The following is a 25250-nucleotide window of genomic DNA, read 5'->3' as shown; positions in this document are numbered from 1 at the left end:
AGCCCTAAGACCAGTGTCAGAGCCATGCTTGGACTCAGCACCAAGAGAGTCCTGGCGCCGATCCTTCTCCATAGTGCCTAAGAAGCAGCACCGTAAGCATCAGAAGAAAGAAGAGTAATTCCCAGTGCTGAAAGGAAGCAGGCAAGGGGATCTGGATAGAGCGAGACCCTGTGTCAGGCCACTCTCCCTCTCTGGTGCCTCAGTAGCCACCCACAGCAGCTTCGGTGCCCCCGCAAGCTCCGCTAACTCCAGCATGGGGAGCAGACAGCATACCGGTCAGTTCATGGTACTGTCAGCCGCACAGGCATTTGCGACTGCTAGAGACCTGCTTGCTCTCCCAGTCCCAGGACCCCTGGAGATTCAGCTGGTACCGATGAGCAGCAGAGAGCCATCCCCCAGCTTTCACAGAGCACCACGGCCACCCCCTAGGGGAAAACACTCTATAGTAGTCTCGGGTCGGACTTCTCTGCGACGCCATTCGCTGGCACCGAGAGGCTCTGCACCACCTTGGTCTCCCTGCAGCAAGCAGCTCATCTTCCTCATCAGAGTCCAAAGTGGGGTCCTAATCTTCCCACCGTCAAGACTGCCTGCACTATTCCCTGTGCTGTTCCTACCCTGCTGTGGTCTCAGGTGCTAGGGTGGCCCTGAATGTTTGACCTCTGGGATCATGGGGACTGGCAGCCATGAAGGTGCCTTTTTGGCACCTGTGGGGGTTTCCCCCAGGCCATAGAACGGTTTTAAGGCATTTGTCTTCTCTGGCCTTGGAAAATAGGGCAGCTCCGGTACCATGCTGCAAGACCTCTGACCTGGACTCTGGTGCTGAGCCTGCTGCTGAACCTCAAGAAGAGGTCCCACAGTTCTCGGTCAAGATAGAGAAAGGGGTGGAGGCCCCTCAACCAGCCTTAGCCTCTTCCTCCTCTTCCCCAGATGAGGCAGTGGTGGCTACAAGGCCTACCAGGACTTATTAAAGTCGGTGGTTTGGAACTTGGGTATCCAAACCGAAGTGGTCAAAGAGATGACACACTGTTTACTGTGTTAGGGGGCTTATTCCTTCACCCTCTCACTTCCCTGGTCCTTCTCACATGAACAGAGAGCCGCAATACCCGAAGTCCAAAGGCGCAAACAATTCAATGTTTATTGGGGTGAACTTCCAGAAAACATGATTCCAGTTTCCTTCCTTAGTGTCCCCCTTCCCAGCTCTGACACCACAGAGCCATCCCTGTTCCCATTCCCTGTTCCCATTCCCCCCTTAGCAAAACATGATTCCAATTTCCTCACCCCCATTCCCTGTTTCCATTCCCCCCTTCCTTCCTGATTGACTGCAGACTATATAGTAAAACTTGAGTTCTGCTTAGCTATACTTTAACCAATCATTTTACTGAAATTTAACTAACCAATCCTAACATACTGTAACATGGTTATTTAACCAATTATATTCCACCACCTTAACTGGTTTACACCCAACAAAATTAATTATACAGCAGACAGAAACAATTACAGAACCAGACAGAGACAAATAAACATACAAAACAATACAGACGTGAGGATTTCACAACTACATCTATACAGACATAAGGGTTTTCCAGCTGTGTCTATTGATAAGTAAGTTCTTACCAGACATGATGCTATCAAACTAAGTTTCCTTTTACATCTTCTAGGCTCTTTCCTTTCTCTGGAGGTGATAGGAATATCAGGACAGAATTGTATTCCTAACAGCCCAATAGCACCTTATTTCCATGTGACTAGTTTGGAATGTGAGGATGTGACCCTTCACTTCCCAGTTTATGGCTGCCTCTGCTGCTTAGCCGAAGGCCTTAGCCTAAGAACCAGGCCTCGGACCGTTACAGAAGAGAAGACCCTTACACATACAGAAAGTGATTTTGATTCTTTCTTTCTTTTATACCTCTATAACTAGCTAAGTGATAAGAATACACGTAAATTCTTAAAGTGTAGGCCTTTACAGACAGGCCTGAATATCTATATCCTAACATACTGGACATTTTGTCACCAGTGGGTCCCTCAAGAGTGGCTCTAACCCTTAATGAGGTATCCTGTGAGAGTGCTCTGGCAGACCCCTGCTTCTCTCCCTCCTATAACTGAAGGACTGAACTCAGATACTTCATACCAGCCAAGAGGTACAAATTTCTGTTTTCACACCCTCCTCCAGGACCTCTAATGGTGGTGGCCACTAATGAGAGACACTGTCAAGGTCAAGCAGGCCCCATGCCCAAGGCAAAGAACCCCAAAAAGCTGAACTTGTTTGGCTAAAAAACCTATTCAACGGGTGGGCTACAACTCCAAATAGCAAACCAACAAGCTTTGCTAGGCCTCTATGATTTTAATATGTGGGAGGTGATGCAAAAATGTAAGGACATGCTCCCCCAAGAGGCCAGATAGGAGTTCTCTTCGCTAGTCGAAGAAGACAGTAGCCCGGGTCTCCCTGCAGCCAGCCTTGGATGCTGCCAATTTTGTGACCAGATTGATGACCACAGCTGTTACCATGCGCCGAAGTTCATGGTTACAGTCTTTGAGGTTTCCTCAGGAAATCGCCTGAGGAAAGGGGGGGAGGGGTCATCAGAGCCTGAAATAGTTTCAAAGAGGGGCCCAGCAAAAATAGTTTGAGAACCTATGGAGCTGTGCAAGAATTTCAAGAACAGTTTTGTCCCATTCCCAGTCTGAGCAATCCAGGGGAAGATAACAGTGTGATCGAAATCATCCCTCTACTTCCAATTGGAGGATTACAAGCTGCTCTCAGTCCTGTTTCTAGCCTCAGAATGACGGATAAGCAGAGCAAGGCCTTGTCTGAAACATCTGAATCAGTGATACTCAGACCTCTGACGCTGAGGAGCCAAATTAGTGATCAACATTACCCAAAAGAGCCACAATAGTGTGAATTCATTGTTTCATTTACTGTTTTTATATGTGATCTACATATCAGCAAAATGACTAACGAAGTATTATTATTTTATCAACTACAGTTGGTTAATAACATAGAAAAAGCATCCTGATTGGTTAATAACTTAGATTAGTTAATAATTAAATCACACTGTTCTAATATGTGCTGCAAAGAGCTGCAGGAGACCCATTAAAGAGCTGCTTGTGAGCCTCAGTCTGAATATCACTGATCTAAATAAAAAGAAGAACAGGAGTACTTGTGGCACCTTAGAGACTAACAAATTTATTAGAGCATAAGCTTTCGTGGACTACAGCCCACTTCTTCGGATGCATATAGAATGGAACATATATTGAGGAGATATATATACACACATACAGAGAGCATAAACAGGTGGGAGTTGTCTTACCAACTCTGAGAGGCCAATTAATTAAGAGAAAAAAAACTTTTGAAGTGATAATCAAGCTAGCCGAGTACAGACAGTGTGATAAGAAGTGTGAGAGTACTTACAAGGGGAGATAGAGGGAGATAGAGTCAACGTTTGTAATGGCTCAGTAAGACAACTCCCACCTGTTTATGCTCTCTGTATGTGTGTATATATATCTCCTCATTATATGTTCCATTCTATATGCATCCGAAGAAGTGGGCTGTAGTCCACGAAAGCTTATGCTCTAATAAATTTGTTAGTCTCTAAGGTGCCACAAGTACTCCTGTTCTTCTTTTTGCGGATACAGACTAACACGGCTGTTACTCTGAAACTGATCTAAATAAATTCCTAAAGTTTTCAAAGCATTCCCATTTTACCATTCTTGGACAGGTATGTTTTGCAGATGTCTGGTAACTTTTTTCTTTTCCTAACTTTGATTGTTACCATTTGGTGTTATATGTGCTGCCAGGGTGTCTCTCCAGGCTTATGGTAATAATAATATTGGCTTTAGAGAAGGAGGAAATTCACTTATGTCTTCCTGGACAATTTTGTTGTTCAGGCTTCTTCACAGAGAAGGCTGAAGCAAACACACAGTGATACAGTTCATAGAGTATCTTGGATGGAGGACAAACACAGACCCATGGTGTCAGGGATGTTAATCATAGCCAAGGTCTCATCTTATAAAAATGTTGACAAAAGAGGAAGATGGCCATAAAGGAAAAGAAGTGGGGCCATAGAAACAAAAATCCAGTTGTTATTAGAGCCTGTTGTGCATGCATCCCTGTGTAGTAATTCTGGGTATCCCCTCGGAATCTCAGCCTTTATCCTTCATTGGCAGAGGTCTCTGTGTTTGGAACTGGTGTCCACAATTCAAGAAGGAAGTTGATATATTGGCGAGGGTTCAGAGAAGAGCTGTGAGAATTATGAAAAGGTCAGAAAACATGCCTTATAGCGTTAGACTCAAGGAACTCAATCTATTTAGCTTAAAGAGAAGATTAAGACTTGATCAGTCTGTAAATACCTACATGGGGAACAAATATTTGATCACGATGGGCTAATCTAGCAGAGAAAGGTATAACAAGATACAATAGCTGGAAGTTGAAGCTAGACAAATTCAGACTAGAACTAAGGCATGCCTTTGTACCAAAGGTTGTGGTGGATTCTCCATCACTGGCGATTTTAAAATCAAAATCAGGTGTTTTTCTAAAAGATGTTCTAGTTCAAACAGGAGTTACTTTGTAGAAGTTATATGCCCCATGTTATGCAGGAGGTGAGATTAGATGATCACAGTCATCCCTTCTGGCCTTAGAATCTGTGAATACCTAGGTTCACCAAATTCTGCATATAGGTTATCCAATCTTAGCCAATCCCATTTCCTTTTTTGAGCAGAAGTCTTCTCTATGCCTTAGCGTCCAGGGGAAGATGAACAAGATAATCTACTTCATTTTGGAGGCTAATTTTAAGAGATGATCTTTTTCCCAATCTGGAGGCGTGCTGCATGAAAGTCCCATTGTAATGGAACAGTGGACCTTAGCACAAAGAATAGGAAAATGTATCTGTGCTTATCTGAAAATTTCCTTTCTTCGGGTAATAGGGCTGCAGACCTGGCCCATCCTGGCGACAAATGGATCATCCTGAATAGAGCTGGAATTTGATACCCAAGTATTTGGGTTTGTTATTAGGTGTAATTTCCCAGGCTCTACAGTAGGAGAAATTGTATTTTTCCTCAAAGAATATTAAACATAATATAATTTAGGAATTAGATTTGAACTGTCATGGCTATGGAAATTCTCAGCTTGCGGGAAGGTCAGGTGGCGGAGCACTCCCCTGCTGCCAGTGACCGACAGGTCCAGTTCTGCCCCCAAACTTCAGGCTGATGTACCCATTGTAATGAATCCATGGATGCTGCACCAAAAGTGGGCAATGGAAGCAAATAAAACCTATTATCTACATGATATAGAGTCCGGATGGCACTTCCAGTATTCCTAAAACGTGACACACATGAACCAGGTAAGAATTCTAATATTGCTACTCACCATTAAATACTTTACAGATTCAGGGTACAAGTAATGAAGAACTTTGGTTTGAGTTCTGCAGGGAGTAGTTAAGTAAAGTGATACCGTTCTGAGACCAAATCCTTTGAATTTCTGTGTCAGCATTTTCATAAGTAAGATTATTATGGTTCTCAATCTTCTGTCTCCCAAACCTTGAGAATGAGAAGGATCAATTTTGTGCAAGATCTAAATATTATATTTGAATTTGTCTAAGTTGGATCACTTTCTTATTTCTTAGTTTATTTTTTTTGTATTAAAATACAAACCTGATTCAGCTTACTTAAAATGATCCTAATCAGGAAAACCAAGTCTTAGTGTTTTTGGTAAATATTTAACATTATAGCAGTTGTATACAGCAAAGAGGGGTACTGATGTTAATAGCTTTTGTTTCCCACCAGCAGCTTTGTTAGCTTTTTTTCCCCCTTTCTGAATAGGAAATGCTGTTAATCTATTGTTTTAGAGTTGTATTGTGCCTGGGTATGATGTCCCTCTAATCATGTTCTGGCCACTGATGTCTGTGTGACTGAAACTGGAATTGCAGCAAGGATTTACTACTTTTGGCGTTAAGAGAATTCTAGATACACAGTAACAGAATTGATTTTTAGCTCTGTTGCTAATGGCAACTCATTCTAATCCCTAACTATATAGTAGTGTGATTTACAAGGAGTACAATGCTTGCTGTTTAATGTTGTCTGGAATATTTTTTTCCTTTGTGTTCACGTGTATTGTTAATGAAAGGAGTATTGTTCATGCAGCTATAATAAAGAGATCTTATATCTTCTGAAAATAGTATGTATTAAGGGTAACGTGTATTAGAATAGGTCAGTTGACAAAGCCTTAACTCGGAAGCATATTTAAAATGAAATTTCAAAGACAATTGATTAATCACTTTTGTGATAGAACTATCAAGGAAAGGGAAGCTACTGAATTTGGATGCATTTTTCTGCTGCTAAAACAACAAGGAGTCTGGTGGCACCTTAAAGACTAACAGATTTGTTTGGGCATCAGCTTTCGTGGGTAAAAACCTCACTTCTTCGGATGCATAGAGTGAAAGTTACAGATGCAGTCATTATATACTGACACATGGAGAGCAGGGAGTTACTTCGCAAGTGGAGAACCAGTGTTGACAGGGCCAATTCAATCAGGGTGGATGTTGTCCACTCCCAATAATGGATGAGGAGGTGTCAATTCCAGGAGAGAAAAAGCTGGATGTGGTTAGTGGCTGTGCAGGTGAATGAGCCCTTGATGGTGTGGCTGAGGGCTCGGTGTGGCTGAGGGCTCATTCACCTGCACATCCACTAATGTGATATATGCCATCATGTGCCAGCAATGCCCCTCTGCCGTGTACATTGGCCAAACCGGACAGTCCCTCCGCAAAAGAATAAATGGACACAAATCGGACATCAGGAATGGTAACATACATAAGCCAGTAAGTGAACACTTCAATCTCCCTGGTCATTCTATTACCGATTTAAAAGTCACTATCATTGAACAAAAAAACTTCAAAAACAGACTTCAAAGAGAAACAGCAGAACTAAAATTCATTTGCAAATTTAACACCATTAATCTGGGCTTGAATAGGGACAGGGAGTGGCTGGCTCATTACAGAAGCAGCTTTTCCTCTCCTGGAATTGACACCTCCTCATCTATTATTGGGAGTGGACTACATCCACCCTGATTGAATTGGCCCTGTCAACACTGGTTCTCCTCTTGTGAAGTAACTCCCTGCTCTCCATGTGTCAGTATATAATGCCTGCATCTATAACTTTAACTCTATGCATCCGAAGAAGTGAGGTTTTTACCCACGAAAGCTGATGCCCAAACAAATCTGTTAGTCTTTAAGGTGCCACCAGACTCCTTGTTGTTTTTGTAGATACAGACTAACACGGCTACTCCCTGATACTTTTCTGCTGCTGTAACCTCAAAAGGAATTAATTTTAAATTTCAGTTTGTGAAGTTGTGCATTTATGCTTTTGTTTACTATATATACACTAATATTTTGCATTTAAATCTTTGAGTATTTTTTATTAGATGGACTTTTATGTTCTGCATTTAAAAATAACCAGGTGTTAGAACATCTAAGTATTTATATAGCAGCAGCTCCAAGTGACCCATAAGTGTTTTCTGGATGAAAATATCAGTTCGTAAAGAATTTTTAATTGCCGTATATACTCGATCATAAGCCGGTTTGTTTATAAGCCGACTCCCCCAAAATGGATAAGTAAAAATGGAAAATTTTTATAACCTGTTCATAAGCTGACCCTATAATTCAGGGGTCAGCAAAGTTTGGCTTCCAGGCCATCAGGATAAGCCACTGGTGAGCCGAGATGGTTTGTTTACCTTGAGCGTCCGTAGGCACGGAGGTAAACCTAAATAAACAAAGTGTCCGGTGCGCCAGCTGCTTACCCTGATGGGCCGGGACAGCAAGTGGTGGGGAAATTTTTTTTGGGGGGAGAAGCTGGGAGTCAGGGGAGTAACCCCTGTGACCACCCCCCACATGACCCCACACTCTCCCCATCCCATCCCTTCCCACCTTATCTGGGGAGGGCCAGGGGAGGATGTCTCTGGCCTGGCTGGAGCTGCTCCGGCAGGCTGGGCAGCAGCGTGGCCGCAGCCTGCTCCGGTGGGCCAGACCAGGTCGCGTAGCCGCAGCATGTTCCAGCAGGCTGGGCTGGGCCGGGCACCTGCTCTGGGGGGCGGGACCGAGCGGCACGGCTGCAGCCTGCCAGCCCCGGAGCTGCAGCTGCTTCGGAGGCTGGGTGGAGAGCAGCGTGGCCAGAAGCGGAGAGACTCTGGCCCCACCTCTTCCTTTCTGGCTGTGCTGCCTCTCCTTGCTCCCTCTGTTGGGGGGAGGGGCTGTGTCCCACCTCTCCCTCTCTATACCCATTCATAAGCCGACCCCCTTCTCTGGTGCTTCCCTTTTTTACCAAAAAATTCGGCTTATGAAGGAGTATATACGGTAGTTTTGCATGATATACTGTAAATATTTCAGTTAAACTACTACACTAGTGGGGAAGTGATTTAGATTTTTTTTTTTTAAAAAGTCTACGCTTTTTAGTAAGAAATGTAATTTAAACATTAAAAAACATTCTTGCACATAAGATGATGCTACAATGAAGTGGTTGAAAACCTCCAAAATCCATGAAATTCAGAATTGGCGTGAAACTGCCCTAAATTCATTTGATGGCTAGATGTAACTTCTGATGCAGACAGATATCACAGGGCTTCAGAATAGTGGGTCATTTTGTATCACCCTTGTAGCTGAAGACCTAGAGATGACTGACTTGATTAAGGATGACTCTGGATTTTGTGGCTGAAGCAAGGTCCTAAATTTACTTTGCTTTCTTTTTACTAACTTTTTTGTGTAAATAGAATTAGTGCTTTTGGTTCCCAGAATTTATTCTGCCACAAAATTGAGGTTTGTTTCATCAGACAATACAAAAGCACAGTCTTTTGGCCATTTTTCTTGCACCATCCATTTTTAATGATCAGTCTTGTGCTACTTTTAGTCAGTTCATTGGGCTACCACTACTGCTTGGAGGAGGGGAGAGAAGCAATTGGTGTCATTGATGCTCTGAATCCCTTCCACCTTTTAACCAGAAAAATGTCTTGGATTAACAAGAGTTTCCATCTGAAAAAAGTGTTGAAAAAAAGTTTCAAGTTGTAACCCTGGTCATTGTAGGCAGTGTTGTAGCCATGACAAGGTGGGGAACGTCATATCTTTTATTGGATCAACTTCTGTTGGTGAGAGAGAGACAAACTTTTGAGCTTACACAGAAGAGCTCTATGTAAGCTTTGCTCTCACCAACAGAAATTGGTCCAATAAAAGATATTACCTCACCCACCTTGTCTCTCTAAAACCATATTCATTGACCGTCATGTTTCATAGTGAAGCAATTGAGAAGTTTTGGCTTCTTCTAAGACAGTTGCCACTTATTCCCCCTTAGAGTGTTAACCCTCTGTGGTTTAATTACCTCTGCGTCCAGTTCAGAACAACAAAGTCTTTGTCTGAGAAGAGTGGCAATGATCAGTAAGGTTATTCACTGGTTCTAGACATAGCTACACCTAATGAGTCTCTTGAGAGCATGGCTCAAGGTCACGTTCAGGCTTGTTTCTGACTTCTTCAGGAGTTTTAGTTTCTTTGGAGCCTATGCATATAATTAATCTTCCCATTCCCATTTAGAAACCCTTCCTGTAGTCACCTATTAAGAAGGATTTCTTTGGCAGAACCCAGCTGATACATGATGACACACATATCAGATGCCAAGCTGATGTGTAATGACATTTTTCCAATATTCCCATACTCCTTCCCCAAATCATCTGGATCTTTCCATCCATTTGAATGGGGCCAGGAGGAGAATGGGGTGATGAGAGCTGCTATTTGAGCTGACACTTTCCCAGTATCAAATACTTATCCACTGCAGAAGAGCATTAGGGCAACGCCTTCTCAGCAGATAATCCTACCGTTCCCCATTTTCTTGCAAAGATGTCCAATACAGCTAGTTTTGAGTTGCAGCAGGTTCGGGAATCTGCGAGGGCCACCATAGAGCAAATGCCCAGTAAGGTCTTGGAACCCTATTTTGGACAGAATGATGAAAAAAACATGGAAGATTTCTTAAATAGCTGTCCTGAAGAAAGTGGAAAAGAAATACAAGGTTCTTGAGGATGCCACCAGCTACATCTCCCACCCTTACCATGTGAGCCTGGTGGTTAAGGCTGCCATGGCTCAAGAGAAGACTGACTGCACTCATGGTACTGTACCCCAGAATCCAAAGCCATGCCATTGAATTGAATTTGGTAAACTTTATTTCCTCCTGTATCTGATACCCTGTGAGTTATGGAACTATCAAATCTCATGGCTATGTTCAGGTAGAGTTGTGGGGAAAGGCTTCCAGTGTGGTCCATTTCATATCCTAGGAGAAATGCCAGGAACTTGAGAAGATTTTTGTCATGAAATCATAACATAGACTTCACCTGGTATCAGGCTCAGGTGGCCTTTAGTGTGGGTGATGGTGGCCAGGCAAGCTGCCTAACTGGCCAACAAGCAGGGCTAGAGGGTGTTGCATAGTAGTTTTAACGTAAACATACATCTATAAACTCGGGCTCTAAGATCTAGAGAACACCTTTGCTACATAACTGAAGATCTGATTTAATCTAGGAACAGAGTAGAGTGAACAAGTTTGTTTCCATATGGTAGGAACTCCTTCCGTCACACTCTCCACTCAACAGGTCAACTTTCTTTTAATTAGGTGGATTATCTTTGAGTTAAAATGCTTTATCTTGATTGAATGTCCAGTAGCTAATTACAGGAAAACACATAGCAAAGTTTAGCAAAACTATCGTATAGCAGCAGCCTTTAGCTGTAGGAAGGGGAAGCATATTAGAAACTTTTAGTTGTGGTATTGTCCTTTCAGGTCTAAAGCAGACTGTGAGAGTCATGTAAAAAGCGACAAAGAGTCCTGTGGCACCTTATAGACTAACAGACTTATTGGAGCATAAGCTTTCGTGGGTGAAGACCCACTTCGTCAGATGCATGTGAGAGTCATGTAAATGCTATCATGTTACACAAATAAGTAGACAAGAGGTAGCAAGATTTTCTCTTGTGATATTAATATTGAACTTAAAATGTCATTGTTGCAGTATCTGGATCCAGAAAGGGGTTTGTAAGTCTTGCATGTTAAAAAAAGGAAAAAAGTCATGACCTTCTACTGTGTGGGGGACAATGTTTTATGAAAATATTGGTATATTTTGCACTATTTTATTGTACCTATAGATATTCCAAAAATACCAAGATATGTGGCCTAAATAATCAATCTGTAATAACTTTTTTACTGTCACAACAGCTAACTAATTTATATAAATGGTCATAAGGTCATCATATATAATTATATGGGAGATAGTAAAACAGTACATGTGTTAAAAGCAGGGCTTGAAAAATGTGCCAGGCATATTTTGGTGCTTGCCCAGAGTATTAAACTGCTGGTCAGATGTAGACACAAAAGATGAATGGGGTGGCCCACCAATGAGTGCCCCCATGAGAAGCCCAGTACTTCCCATCTGCTGCTGGGATTCCATCCAGACTACTCTCCATGGAATGTGGTAGTGGTGGGTTTTTTTTGTTTGTTTTTGGATATTTGTATCTGCCTTTAGCTAGTGGATTCCTAAGGTCTGAAGTCTCCACTTTCTCATCTAGCTTCTGGAAAGGTTAAAGGTATTCTCTCCTTCCGTCCCCAGTATCCTAGCTTTGCCCAGTGCATGATACTGTTGCCACTACTCTCTCCCTCCCCAAACCTTTTCTCTGTGATAAGGTGGGAGGATCTCTTCAACTTTAACTTTCTCTCAGCCATTTTTGAGGATGGGTTCTTCTCATGAAACAAAATAGGGCCTGCCTTCTTTGTTGCATCTCATAGCTTTCCTCAGTTTTAGCAGAGTGAAATTGACATGATTTTTGACCATTTCATTGCTGCCCACAGTTCTGAATAACAGCAGTGGAAACTGACTTGTCTTAACTTCATACTGCTGAGGCTTGAGGAAACTGAGCAGCAGCAGTGGCACTGAAGCTGAATGCAGACTTGGGAAACGGCACTGTATTTCTTCATGTTTGGAAGGTTGTCTTTGCACTCAAGGTAGAAATTTGTTTTCTAAAGAAGGGTTAAAATTCTGCAGAAATTGATATATACATCTTCTCATCTGGCAGGACAAGCATCCTCTTGTCAGAGAAAAGTGGATTTTTCAAGACCCATTTAAAGAATTAAAATACAAATGGATACTTTAAAAGTATACATGAGGTAAAAATCCTCAGGAAAGGTATTTAGAATATTGCAATTTTTCTTTTAAAAATGGAAAAGAATCATCAAAGTTTAAAAGTAGCAACAGTTAAGCTTTTAGCAATTAAGAAGAAAAAAATCTATAACTGTTGCGTTAAAGTTATGATAGGGCTGTACTGCATGTTATAATGTAAAGCGGTGCTTAATTACAATGTATTTTTAAATTACAATGTATATTTAAAGATCGCTATATTACTAAGTGGGATTTTCCAGCTTTTGAAGCTGATAAAAGGAACCACTACCAAGATAGTTTTTGAAATCTACTAATCTAAATGTAAAATTTCTTATACAGCACACTTTATTTACCTGAAAATTTCTTTTAAAAGGAAATGTAAATGTTTTCTTCCAAACCAACTTTCATTTTTTTAAGGGTTTTTGTGTGGGCCAGACGATAGCACCATCAAACATGTTCGTCCCACTTCTTCTCTCTCCTCTCCATGCATGTTTGCCTTCTTGCTGTCTCTTAGTTTGTTTTGCTGTAACTGCTAGTGGTATAGGTCTTCTTGCAGGACTGAGGGTGAGTGTGCATGTGAGCTCCCCTCAGAAGTGCATGGGCAGTATCCTCCTGCTAATATGAGAGACAGGAAGCTTAACTGACCATCAACAAAACCAAACTGTGAAACTATGCACCCAGTGCGTCAAATGTGCAAAGCAATAAACAATTTTTTCCTGAGTATCTTTCAACAGTTGTAATCTTAGATGTTACTTATAACAATAGTAGGTGCAGAATCTTGAGACAGAGATGTTGTTTTAATGCTGATGGTGTCCTTTAAATTTAGCATATAATTATAGGGTAGGTAATACTGAATAACAAACATGCGTGTTTCTTGCAATGAAAGTTGGCAATTATTTATACTCTTAAGCAAATATGGTTGTAGGGCAACAATGTACCATATTGAAACACTTTTATAGAATCAGATGATGGAGCTGGAAAAGACCTCTGGAGTCATTAAACACAATGCTCTATATGGAGTTCTATATTTTTATTGTCCTAATGCCTCAAATATTTTAATTCACTATAATTCAGTATGTGGCACTTTTTTTTCCTTCTTGTTGTTGAATCAGTGCCTCATCTTGACTCTAGTAAGGCTTTTGATACTGTCTCTCGCATGACCTTCTCATAAACAAGCTAGGGAAATACAACCAAGATGGAGCTACTATAAGGTGGGTGCATAACTGGTTGGAAAACTGTTTCCAGAGACTAGTTATCAGTGATTCACAGTCAAGCTAGAAGGGCATATCGAGTGGGGTACCGCAGGATTCAGGTCTGGTTCTGTTCAATATCTTCATCAGTGATTTAGATAATGGGATAGAGAGTACACTTAGAAAGTTTGCAGACGATACCAAGCTGGGAGGGGTTGCAAGTGCTTTTGAGGATAGGATGAAAATTCAAAATGATCTGGGCAAACTGAAGAAATGGTCTGAAGTAAATAGGATGAAATTCAATAAGGACAAATGCGAAGTGCTGTACTCCACTTAGGAAGGAACAATCAGTTGCACACATACAAAATGGGAAATGACTGCCTAGGAAGGAGTGCTGCAGAAAGGGATCTGGGGGTCATAGTGGATCATAAGATTAATATGAGTCAACAGTGTAACACTGTTTCAAAAAATCAAACATTATTCTGGGATGTATTAGCAGGAGTGTTGTAAGCGAGACACAAGTAGTAATTCTCATAGACTCATAGACATTAAGGTCAGAAGGGACCATTATGATCATCTGGTCTGACCCCCTGCATGCTGCAGGCCGCAAGACCCTTCCCTGTACTCTACCGTTGAAGTCCCCAGTCCTGTGTTTTAGTGACTTCAATCGGCTGAGACCCTCCTGCTAGTGATCCCTGCCCCATGCTGCGGAGGAAGGCGAAAAACCTCCAGAGGCTCGGCCAATCTACCCTGGAGGAAAATTCCTTCCCGACCCCAAATATGGCGATCAGTAATACCCCGAGCATATAGGCAAGAGTCTCTAGCCTGACCCTTGTTGGCCATTATGTTGTTCATGTACCATTGCTTGGTTTTCCTCGACTACTATGTTTTATCATTAAACCATTCCCTCCATAAACTTATCCAACTTAATCTTAAAACCAGACAGGTCCGTCGCCCCCACCGTTTCCCTCGGAAGGCCGTTCCAATATTTCACCCCTCTGATGGTCAGAAACCTTCGTCTAATTTCTAGCCTAAACTTCCCCCCGGCCAGTTTGTATCCATTCGTTCTCGTGTCCACATTAGTACTAAACTGGAATAATTCCTCTCCCTCCCTTGTATTAACCCCTCTGATATATTTAAAGATAGCAATCATATCCCCCCTCAGCCTTCGCTTTGTCAGACTAAACAACCCAAGCTCCTCTAATCTCTTTTCATACGACAGGTTTTCCATTCCTCTGATCATCTTAGTCGCCCTTCTCTGCACCCGTTCCAGTTTGAGTTCATCTTTTTTAAACATTGGAGACCAGAACTGCACACAGTACTCCAAATGAGGTCTCACCAGCGCCTTATACAACGGAAGCAGGACCTCCCTATCTCTACTAGATATACCTCGCCTAATACATCCCAAGACCGCATTGGCTTTTTTCACCGCCACGTCACATTGCCGACTCATAGTCATCCTGCGGTCCACAAGGACCCCTAGGTCCTTCTCCTCTTCCGTTACTTCTAACCAATGCGTCCCCATCTTGTAACTAAAATTGTTATTATTCGTCCCCAAGTGCATAACCTTACACTTTTTACTATTAAATTTCATCCTATTTCTAATACTCCAATTCACAAGCTCATTCAAGTCTCCCTGCAGAGTATCCCTATCCTCCTCCGAGTTTGCAACTCCTCCCACCTTCGTATCATCCGCAAACTTTATCAGCCCACTCTTGCAATCTGTCCCGAGGTCAGTTATAAATAGATTAAATAAGATGGGTCCCAAAACCGAACCTTGAGGCACTCCACTAGTAACCTCCCTCCAACCCGACAATTCACCCTTTAATACGACCCGCTGCATTCTCCCCATTAACCAATTCCCTATCCACCTCTGGATTTTCATATCGATCCCCATGTTTTTCATTTTAACCAATAGTTCCTCATGGGGTACTGTATCAAACGCTTTACTGAAATCCAGGTAAATTAGGTCCACCGCATTTCCCTTATCTAATAAGTCCGTTACTTTCTCAAAGAAGGAGATCAGATTCGTTTGGCACTCCATTAGCTTTCCTCCAGAATCTTCAGGCTGCTGCAAGGAGGAAGGGTCTGTGTTACCTCACCCCATGTGTTCCTCAGCCTGCATGCTGGACAGGGGAAGTTCTTTTCCCTCCCACACTCCTGCTTGCTAGCGGGGAGACTGCACGTGGGTTTTTCAAGCCCTGTTGACGACCTTTGTAACATACACCATGCTTTTCTGTCCCTGTGCCAATAATTACACACAAAGCCATACAGAAACATTAAATTAATGTCTCTGTAAATTTAATACATCTTTTTAATAATAGCTTATTTAATGTGGAGTTGGACTGATGGGTAATGAAACAATGGGAAACTTGAAGTGTAGTCATACTAAGTGTAAATGCCCATTCTCTAGCGTCATAAGACTAGAGCATCCTTGCAAAATTCTGCTTAAATGTTTGTCCCAGATGAGTTTTTTGATGCACAAGTAATTATTCTTGATCAGTATCATGGGCAAATGGATCTTGTGCCTGTTCCCATAAATTTAGTTTTGCAAGATTAAAATAAGAGGAAATGTGACATAAGGTTGCTGCTGCTGTTGCTACTTCCCTTTAATTTTTCTGGACATGCTTTTATATTTCAGTTGGTTGCTCAGCTGGTTCCTTTTGAAATGTTTGTTAGGGACTGGTCTGTTTGTTGCTTTTTGCATTGTTTTCTTGCAGTAACCTTCTAAAACCTTACACCAGACCAATACTGTATTGAATTTCAGTTACCCTTGCTTTACATTTCAAAAGAAGTAGCAGGAGGGATCATTTGTGAATTTGAGACTGAGAGGTAATGAAAATAGGATGTGCAAGCAGATGTGCCAAGTTTAATTTCAGCTAACCTTCATGATCTGCCGAACAACACCAAAATAGTCATCTCTGAATAGTTTTAATGCTTCAAGTCCAGTCTCCGGCTTCCCTGAAATTACTTTTTTTAAAACTGTCTTCTCTCCCCGCTTACCTGTCTCTGCTTTGTTTTTCTTCTATCTCCCACCACTTGTGGAAAATAATTCTGACCGAAATGTTCCTGCTGCATAATCTTTCCTCAAATAGGGTTCCAATCCAATACCCATGCAAATCATTGGGAGTCTTTTAATTGACTTTAGTGGGCTGTGGAGCAGGCTGTAGGTTTAGGAGAGTGAAAATGACATTGGCCTCATTCTTTTGCCTCTACTACAATGCAGGACAATGTCAAACTGGGGAGGCAAAAACCCCAGGAAACAGGGAGAAAAGAGACCTTCAAGGGTAATCTGAGCAGTGGTGGATCATGCTCTTTCTACCCATCAACCCCTTGGATCCAGGGGAAGACATTTTTCTTTTCTCCCGTCAGATGATAGTGTTGGAAGTACTGCGGCTCCATGCCCTGATGCTCTGGTGAGCTCCAGCTGCTTCAGTGCTTGGCCTGCTGCATGTGCTGTTTCTTGCTATTTCCAGCATTTGTGGGGTGTCTCAGATAATATCCAAAAATGCCAGGTGTGTTTTGTGAAATGCTTAATACACTTGTGTTTAAAAGATAATCCTGTTAATAAAATGCCCTTCTAGTGCTTGCATAATTGCACAACACAAGTTATATCATGTTGAGTAATTGCTGAAAAAATAGTATAAATTGCAGGAATTTATACTGTTCTACGTGAAAAGATTTCCCCTGAGTTCTGTAGATAAAGCAGGTTCTCACAATACCCTGCAGGAAATCACAAACTACGGAAACAAGACCAGAAGGACCATGTTATTTTGTTGCCTACTGTATTGGAGATATTTAATCATAGGTTGTTTTTTACTGTGTGACTGGAAATTTTCATTTTATGTTAATTTTTAAATACTTTAATTTATATACAGTTGAAGGAATACTCTGTTTAATATTTAGCAATTTGTATATATGTAACTTCCAAAATTGATTTTAGTAGAACATTTTGTTACTTAAAAAGAAACAAAATATTAAACACTTTAAAGCCAGCAAATTCATAAATTGGCTTAATAAACAACCTTAAAGTCTTGTTATACCTGTGATTTACTTAGCAACTCTCTTATAGCTTGACTTTTGCATTCTTTCAAGAGGGGATGTAGGCGTAGCATAAATGAGCAAGTTTCATGTGAGGTGGTAAACTGGCCAGTAGTCTTAAAGGTGCCACAGGACCCTCTGTTGCTTTCTGCAAACTGAGTATAATCTACCTGGTGAGGGAATGGAAAGAGCAGGCCTCTCTCCTCACTTACATACTCCTGTTAGTTGCTTTACTTGTTGTAACCTCTAACCCTTTCTGTCTTGTCAGTGTTGAAGGCCTGGTCTACACTATAAAGTTTTGCTTATATAGCTGTGTCAGCTAAGAGTGTGGGAAAAAATCACCCCCCCCTACAGATATAGATGTGCTGGCAAAAACCCTAGTGTAGATGCACGTATGCTGACGGTGTGTTAGCTTCTGCTGCATCTACGCTAGGGGGCTCTGCCAGCATAACTGTGCTGACAGCTATACTGGCTAAGGCTCTGTAGTGTAGATGAGAATTAAGCTGGATTTGTTTAGCACACTCACTGAATGCTAATTTAGTGAAAGTTCTACTACTTCGCTAGTTAAGATGCATCTGTTTTCTACCAGCATAGGCCCTGATCCTGCAAATGCGTTCACAGGTCTTAATTTCCAGATGTAGCTTACACCATTGCTTAGCTCACTTCTGAATTTGTCCAAGACTTCCATGGGAGATGCAGTCACTTATAGCAGATATAAATTTGTCTCTGTGTATTTTAACACAGATTTATATGTGAAGGAGCTTGACCACATATTTACTATGTACGTTTATTTTTTCTGCATTCAGATAAATTAACAGTTTAGTAGACGTGCTTAGATATATTTGAACTTCCATTATGAAACATTACCAGTGTAGTTGAGATCAGTGCTTATAGTATAACTATTTCAGCTTTTTTTTCACTATGCAATCTGTTTGTGAAAGAAACACATCCTCATTTATTATGTGATCAGGTGACATCAATTACAGTATTCCTTAACTGTCTGTTATGATGCAGCCTAATCATTTTAAAATGTGAACAATTCCATATTTATTGTGGATCTAGAGCCTTAAAAATGTAATTTATTAGATTGTAGCACTAGAGGAGGTTCACTGGCTTGACTGATACTCTGGTAATGCTGTTGCAACAATATAATTCTAGAGCCACCTTTTGAATGTTTTCCTTCCATCTTTCTTGTCTGGGAAGCAAGGGCTCTGGAGACATTTCTTGACACAACATTCTCCACTGATCCAGTTCCTTGCTTAATACTCTTCATCTGATCTGCAACAAAAATGTAAAAATAAACCTTAATACAGCATAGCAGCCATTACTTTAAATTAATGTCTGATGTGAGGAACTTGAAATACACAACAGCTGTCTTCCCGTTTCTGGAACTTGACTTTCAATTGGCAGGTGGTGGTCAAATTTGGTAAATAAAACCATAGGTCTAGTAGTATTGCAAGAGGAGAGTATAGTTACTGTTGTAGCTTTATTACCCTTGAGGTGGATTCCATTATTAAAAAATATCAAAAGAAAAAAGAGAGATGTTTGTTTTAATATTGAGGAGATATTATATAATGTTATAAGAGAGGCAAAATAATGTATATAATAATGAGTAAAATAATGAGGTAATGTAGAATAGAGTAAAAACCAACTCTCCCTCCTTCTCAGATATTTTTGTACTGTGTTTTTTATCTTTATAAATAAGTAAATTAAAAATGTCAATAGGCTCATGAGACGTGTATAAGGATAGGTGTGTGCAAGGTGAAACCTAGAAGGAAAGGAGTACATTTTGGAGGGCTGGTGGGGAGGACAGCAGTAATTTCCCTCTCCCCTGATGTTTTCCCAAGTACTCAGTCACATACAAATCACTCACTTTTTTGGTGGAAGTGTAGCGGCTCTTTATGTATCCATTGGAGAGTGTGCACAGATCTATACCTGTGTTAACTTTGCAATGCTGCAGACTTTGGTTTTGGGGGAAGAATAATCTCAGGGCTCTTAATGTTTAAGTGGTAGTTCATTTGTTTTAATTATTACTGTAATTGATTTTTAGGTGGATTTTAGGTGCCAGTGCTACGGTCACTGCTGTCAAACGTTCACTGTTACTTAATTGGTGTCAATAAATTAGATTAATAATATAATATTTCACTTTTTGTTTCTTGTAATGATAGTTGTTAATAATATCATTTTGCTCTGAAAATGAATATAAGAGGCAGTTACTAAAGTTAAGTTAAATAGACTAAAATAAAATGTAGGAACTCTCCAAGTATTGCTAATCCCAAGCATTCAAAAATCATGAGTCAGATCTCAAAGTATGAGACTAACTTAAAAATCATGGGAATTATAAAAGAATAAATGTTGAGTTCTTTTATTTAGTTTGAAATCTTCAAAAATCAAAAGGCAGTTTTCATACTTTTCTTCTTAACCGTGAAGGCTTGAAACTTCTTTTTAAAAAAGTGAAAGATGAGATTTGTACACAATAACATAATTCCATCAGTTGGGGCAAATATCAAACTTGCAATAAAATCGCAAGTGTTCACAACTCTATGATACATAGGTCCCATGTATCTACTGAATTCAGGTGTGCTAATAACCCTGTAATTTTATGTTCAGGAATTTGGAATGTATTAATTTATACTAGGCTTATTTCTGACAAATGTAGGGCCTCATCTTGAAATAGGTACTCATGTGTATGCTTGCTTCTGCATATAACCCTATTAATGTTTATGGGACTATGGTCAGAAGTAAGCATACTTCAAGAGTTACTGTTTGTAAGACAGAGTTAAGCTTTACTTGATAAGTCTATTGCAGATAGTGATTCCTATCTAGAAATAAGCAATTCAAAGAATTTTTTTAAAATATGCTCTCAACTCTAGCCTACTTTTTTTCCTTTGTAACAATTACTTGATAAATGCATAAACAGGGCAGGGGGAAAGGGACAGTTTGCTCTGGGCCTCCATTGGAGAGACCCCCACAAGCCGGGTTGCAATTCCACTCATTGAAATTTGGCCCAGCAGCCCTGCTGTCGCAATTGAGGGGCTGCTGATCCAAAACCAGGTGGCTCTGCCACGTGGGGTGAGTGCAGTGTGGGCTTGTGCTCCAGCACATACCCTCTCCAGCCGCCTCTCAGGGTTAAATTGTTTGGAAGGTTGTGTGGAGGAGGGGGAGTGAAGTACTTTAATTTCAGATTTTACCCTGGGCCCCACAAAAACCTCTGTGTAGCTCTGTGCATAAAAATAGTAAGTGTAAATGCATCTCCGTTTTTTTAAAACTACACAATACATTTATCTTTTTTGCAGGGGAACTACCGTATTTTCCGGCGTATAAGACGACTGGGCGTATAAGACGACCCCCAACTTTTCCAGTTAAAATATAGAGTTTGGGATATACTCGCCGTATAAGACTACCCCTCTTCCAACGCACACCAAAAAAAAATTTAAAAAACATCAGATTTGATTTCAATATGGTAATTTTAATTCAAATGCTTATGACATGCAGGTACTTAGCAGGAAAACTGTCACTTATAAACATAAGGCTGTTTGTCATCAAACATGTAAACATAAAACAGTGCAAGTGGATTAAACTTTTCCTAATTCACTCTAAAGCTGAAAGGAAGGATAAGACAATAAACCCATGGGAGCTGCCATGCTGTTTGTTTTCTAAGCTGTCAACCAAACTGGAACTGATGATGATAGGAGGAAGATAACAAACAAGAGAGAGAGAGCAAGTGCCGGGCAAGTCCCTGGCGAGTTAGCAACGCCCATCATAACTGCAAGCTACGGTATTTTTACAGGTTTTGCTGGCATGACAGTTTCCCTTTAAAAGCCTTCAAAATCCTCCTGTTCGTCATCTGATATCATAAGTACATCAATGACATCTTGTGATACATTTGTAAGGCAGTCATCGTATGGATCGAATTCCGTATCAGATGGTGTGGTCTCAGCTTCGGCTTCCTCTTCATCTTGCCACAAGTAGTCGTCCTCCATACCATCTAATGAATTTGATATGCCACACTTCTTGAAAGACTTGATTACTGTTTCTGCATCAATATCATTCCAGGCTTTTATGACAAACTTGCACAAAACATCCAACTGTGGAGCACGCATGTTTCCTCCTTTTGTGAATGACTTTTCGCCGCTAACCATCCATTCATTCCACTGTTCTTGAATGCGATCTTTAAATGGCTTGTTTAAGCACACATCCAGTGGCTGTACCAATGATGTCAATCCTGCAGGAATAACTGCCGCATCTGTGTTTAGTCTTGCAAGCATTTGCTTGGTGCTGGGAGTTAAATGAGCCCTGAACATATCCCACACCAGTAGACTACATTTTTGAATAAGTCCACCTGGTCGCCTGCTCCATACATTATCAAGCCATAGCTTTACCCCTTCTTCATCCATCCAGCCTTTTTCATTCATATGTACAAAACAACCAACAGGGAACTTGAATTTCGGCATTGTTTTTCTTTTAAAAATAATCATTGGTCTCAGTTTGGCGCCATCAGCTGTGCATCCTAGTACCACTGTAAAACTGGACTTCTCATGTCCTGTTGTTTTAATTAAAATTGTTTTTTCACCTTTTTGATGGACAGTTTTATTTCCAACCATATCAAAATTCATTGGAGTTTCATCCATATTTCCAATACTACTTAACGCATAGCCATGTTTAGTGCGCTGTTGTATTACGTATCGATGGAAACTATTTACTTTGCTATCAAGATCTGCAGGTAATTTTGGGGCAATTTTCATCTTTTGCCTCAGTACCATATTATGCCTTCCCATGAATCTAGTACACCAGGATACAGTGGCCTTAAATCTGTTGCTGTGATCTGGGTTAGATATGGCCCACTGAAGTGCAAACAAATGTATTTTATTTCGTGTCACTACATAACCGTTTTGGCGATGCTCATTCACCATGTCTGCTACATGTTTTTCGAGTTCTGGCCAATGTGGAGTGCCTCTTCTTAATGCACACTTACCCCTTGGCATACTCTTTAATGCTTTTTCATTTGCTTTCCAGTCCCGAACCATCTTTTCTGTTACTCCATATTGTCTTGCAGCAGCGCAGTTATTATGTTCCATGGCAAAATTTACAACTTTAAGTTTGAAACTGGCTTCATATTTCTTTCTTCTTGCTGGTGGAGCCATGATGGGGTTTTGACTGTTGGACATTTGTATACTGTACTGTATGTACTGGTGCTATACTGTATGAACAGGTACAGATACTGGTGCTGTACTGTATGTGGTACCCAGTATACAACAACCAGCCAATCACGGCAAGCGATGTACCTTACCGGCGATTGGCTGGTTGTTGTATACAAAGCCTGCTTGGATTGGTCAGCTCTCCCTGCCTGCCCAGCCCTCCCTGTCTCCAAGACTATCAGAGCGGTAGCGCAAACACGCCTCTTTCACCCATCTGGCCCGCCCTTGTATCCTATTACCTCCTTCTCTGCCTCTCAGATCTCGCACATGCGCGCCTGCGCCGCTTCACTGCAGTCCTCAGGAGCGAGATCTGAGAGGCAGAGAAGGAGGTACGGTAATAGGATACAAGGGCGGGCCAGACGGGTGAAAGAGGCGTGTTTTTCTGGGCACAGCGCCGCTCTATCTCTTTTTTCCATACCCCGGGCGTCCCGGACGCCTGCAGCTTGCTCCGCCCTTCACTTACACCTTCCCGGTGAGGCACCCCCTCACCTCGTCATCGGGCGGGGATGCGGCCGCGTCCGTTTTTGAGCTCCCCCCACCATATGCGGCGACCGCAGATTCTCCAGTCCGGCTCGGAAGTTTCAGCACCCGCCCTATAAGACGACACCCGGCGTATAAGACGACCCCCGACTTTTGAGAAGATTTTCCTGGGTTAAAAAGTAGTCTTATACGCCAGAAAATACAGTAGCTTGTTTTCTTTCAAGATTTTTCTCACAATGTTGAAATAGGTTTTATTAACATAATATTAAATAGTCTCTCGTAGAATGTAAGTGCACATAAACTTCCATCTTGAATAGAGGCTAGGTTAAAAATAAAACCCTTGACCTTATACAAGTGTATACATGGAAATTGTCAGGTTTGTCAAGGTAGGAAGACATCAAATACTTTGTCAGTCAGTCTGCTTTGTTTCCTAGCAGAAGTTCTTTGCTCTTGAAAAATTTGAGAACACCATCTTTAAAGAACAATCTCAGATACTTACTCTTTTCCCACTAAATCTACTGAAACGCAAAACAAACTCAAACATATAATCACTCTGTAAATTGTGCTAAACCCAGGGTTGTGAGTTCAATCCTTGAGGGGGCCATTTAGGGAAAAATCTATCTTGGGCAGAGGGTTGGACTAGATGACCTGCTGAGGTCCCTTCCAACCCTGATATTCTGTGATAACAATACCTTACATGTACTATGTAGCATCTTTCTTCCAGAAGGCTCCTAAATAACTTTATAAACAATATGCAGGGATGATTTCACCTAGTTCTGAAATGGAGTCAATTATATGCAGCTGAAACTGCCAGGGAAATTTAGGTAGACAGGATGTGATAACCAGAGTTGGAATATGGCCAAGCCCTCAGAGCTAATAAAATCCTTACTTTGAAAAGAGTTGCATGGAATTTTTAATGACTACAATTGGCCAGGACTTATGTTTTACATCTTATCTGAAATATGGAACCTCTAACAGTGTGCATTATGGGCTTAATAGAGGAGTGGGCAGGAATAGAAAGCATCATTGGTGCTTACTCTGTTTTTACATTCGAATTTGAACTTTATAGGATGTTATTACAGGATACAGTAGATGCTTATTAGTAGAAACATATTGGTGCTCTTTTGCTATGTTGCGGCTAACCAGCTTTGCTGTTATGGGGAGTGTCGAAAACTTACAGTAGGGAAAGTGTTCCCAGGGGAAATGTTGCTCGTAAGAGGCTGTTGCTCTTACAAGGTGTTCCTGCAAACAAGTGTCTACTGTATTTACATTAATTTCTAGCTTGTCCCCATAATTATTGTTCAATCTGTTTAAATAGAAGTAAAGTCAGATGTTTTGTGCATAGTGTATTATTAATCTTAGTAGAAAAATGTGGTTTTAAATGTCTGGAAATGCAGACCAAGGAATATCCTATTGCTTGGCTGCTTGAGTGTAAAAAGAAAATGACTTAAACTATCAGAGAACTACTAGGAGTCTTGGTACACCTAGAGAGTTCTAAATCTGAAGTGGGTTAGCTATGGTTCAACCATTCTTCCTTTTCTTTGTGCTGATGTAGTTTGGTTCTCCTAGTGCTATGGAGTACAGAAACCTATTGTATTTAGAGGGAAAGGGGGCAGCATAATCTGTTTTTATTCTACAGCAAGATTGCTTCAGACTTGGACCTTATAATTCAGAAGTATATTGAAAGCTTTGCAAATCCCATTTTTGCCAGAACATGATTAAATAAAGTCACAGTACCAAATTCTGCTGATATATTGGTGTAAACTTGGCACGACACATTTGAAGTGTTTATAATTACTTCAGATTTATACTGACACCCAACGAGCAGAATTTGGCCCACAATGCCTTGGTGTAAACCATGGGATAATATATTGAGCTTGTGTTGAAATATACTGAGTCTTCTCCTGTTCTTTTGTTGTTTTACCCATCTCTAAAATCAGTAATACTTGGCATTCACTTACACTGAGAACTAGCCTTAGTTCAATAGTCTGTGGCAAGCAGTTGGTGTAGCTGTACCACTACTGACCCCTAAGCGTAGAAGGGCATATAGGGGTTTAAACAAGTTGAGCTAAGTGGGTCCACGCTGATGCAGCTAGACCGATTGCTAAATCAGGACATTCCTGAGTGAAGATGATGCATGAAAGTGAGATGAGTCCTGCATCTGGAACAATTAGCCTAGTATGTTCA

At 41.1% G+C, this 25250-nt stretch overlaps 1 protein-coding gene across 5 annotated transcripts in view; it reads left to right on the top strand.

Moving 5' to 3' along the window:
* The window catches only part of FCHSD2 (FCH and double SH3 domains 2), a 246548-nt gene that overhangs the window by 23439 nt on the left and 197859 nt on the right, over positions 1-25250 (top strand). The window lies entirely within an intron of this gene.

This window comes from Trachemys scripta, chromosome 1 (genome assembly GCF_013100865.1).
Source record: "Trachemys scripta elegans isolate TJP31775 chromosome 1, CAS_Tse_1.0, whole genome shotgun sequence".
Taxonomy (NCBI): domain Eukaryota; kingdom Metazoa; phylum Chordata; order Testudines; family Emydidae; genus Trachemys; species Trachemys scripta.
The sequence above is the reverse complement of the archived record's forward strand: the minus strand, read 5'-3'. Positions and strand labels throughout refer to the sequence as shown.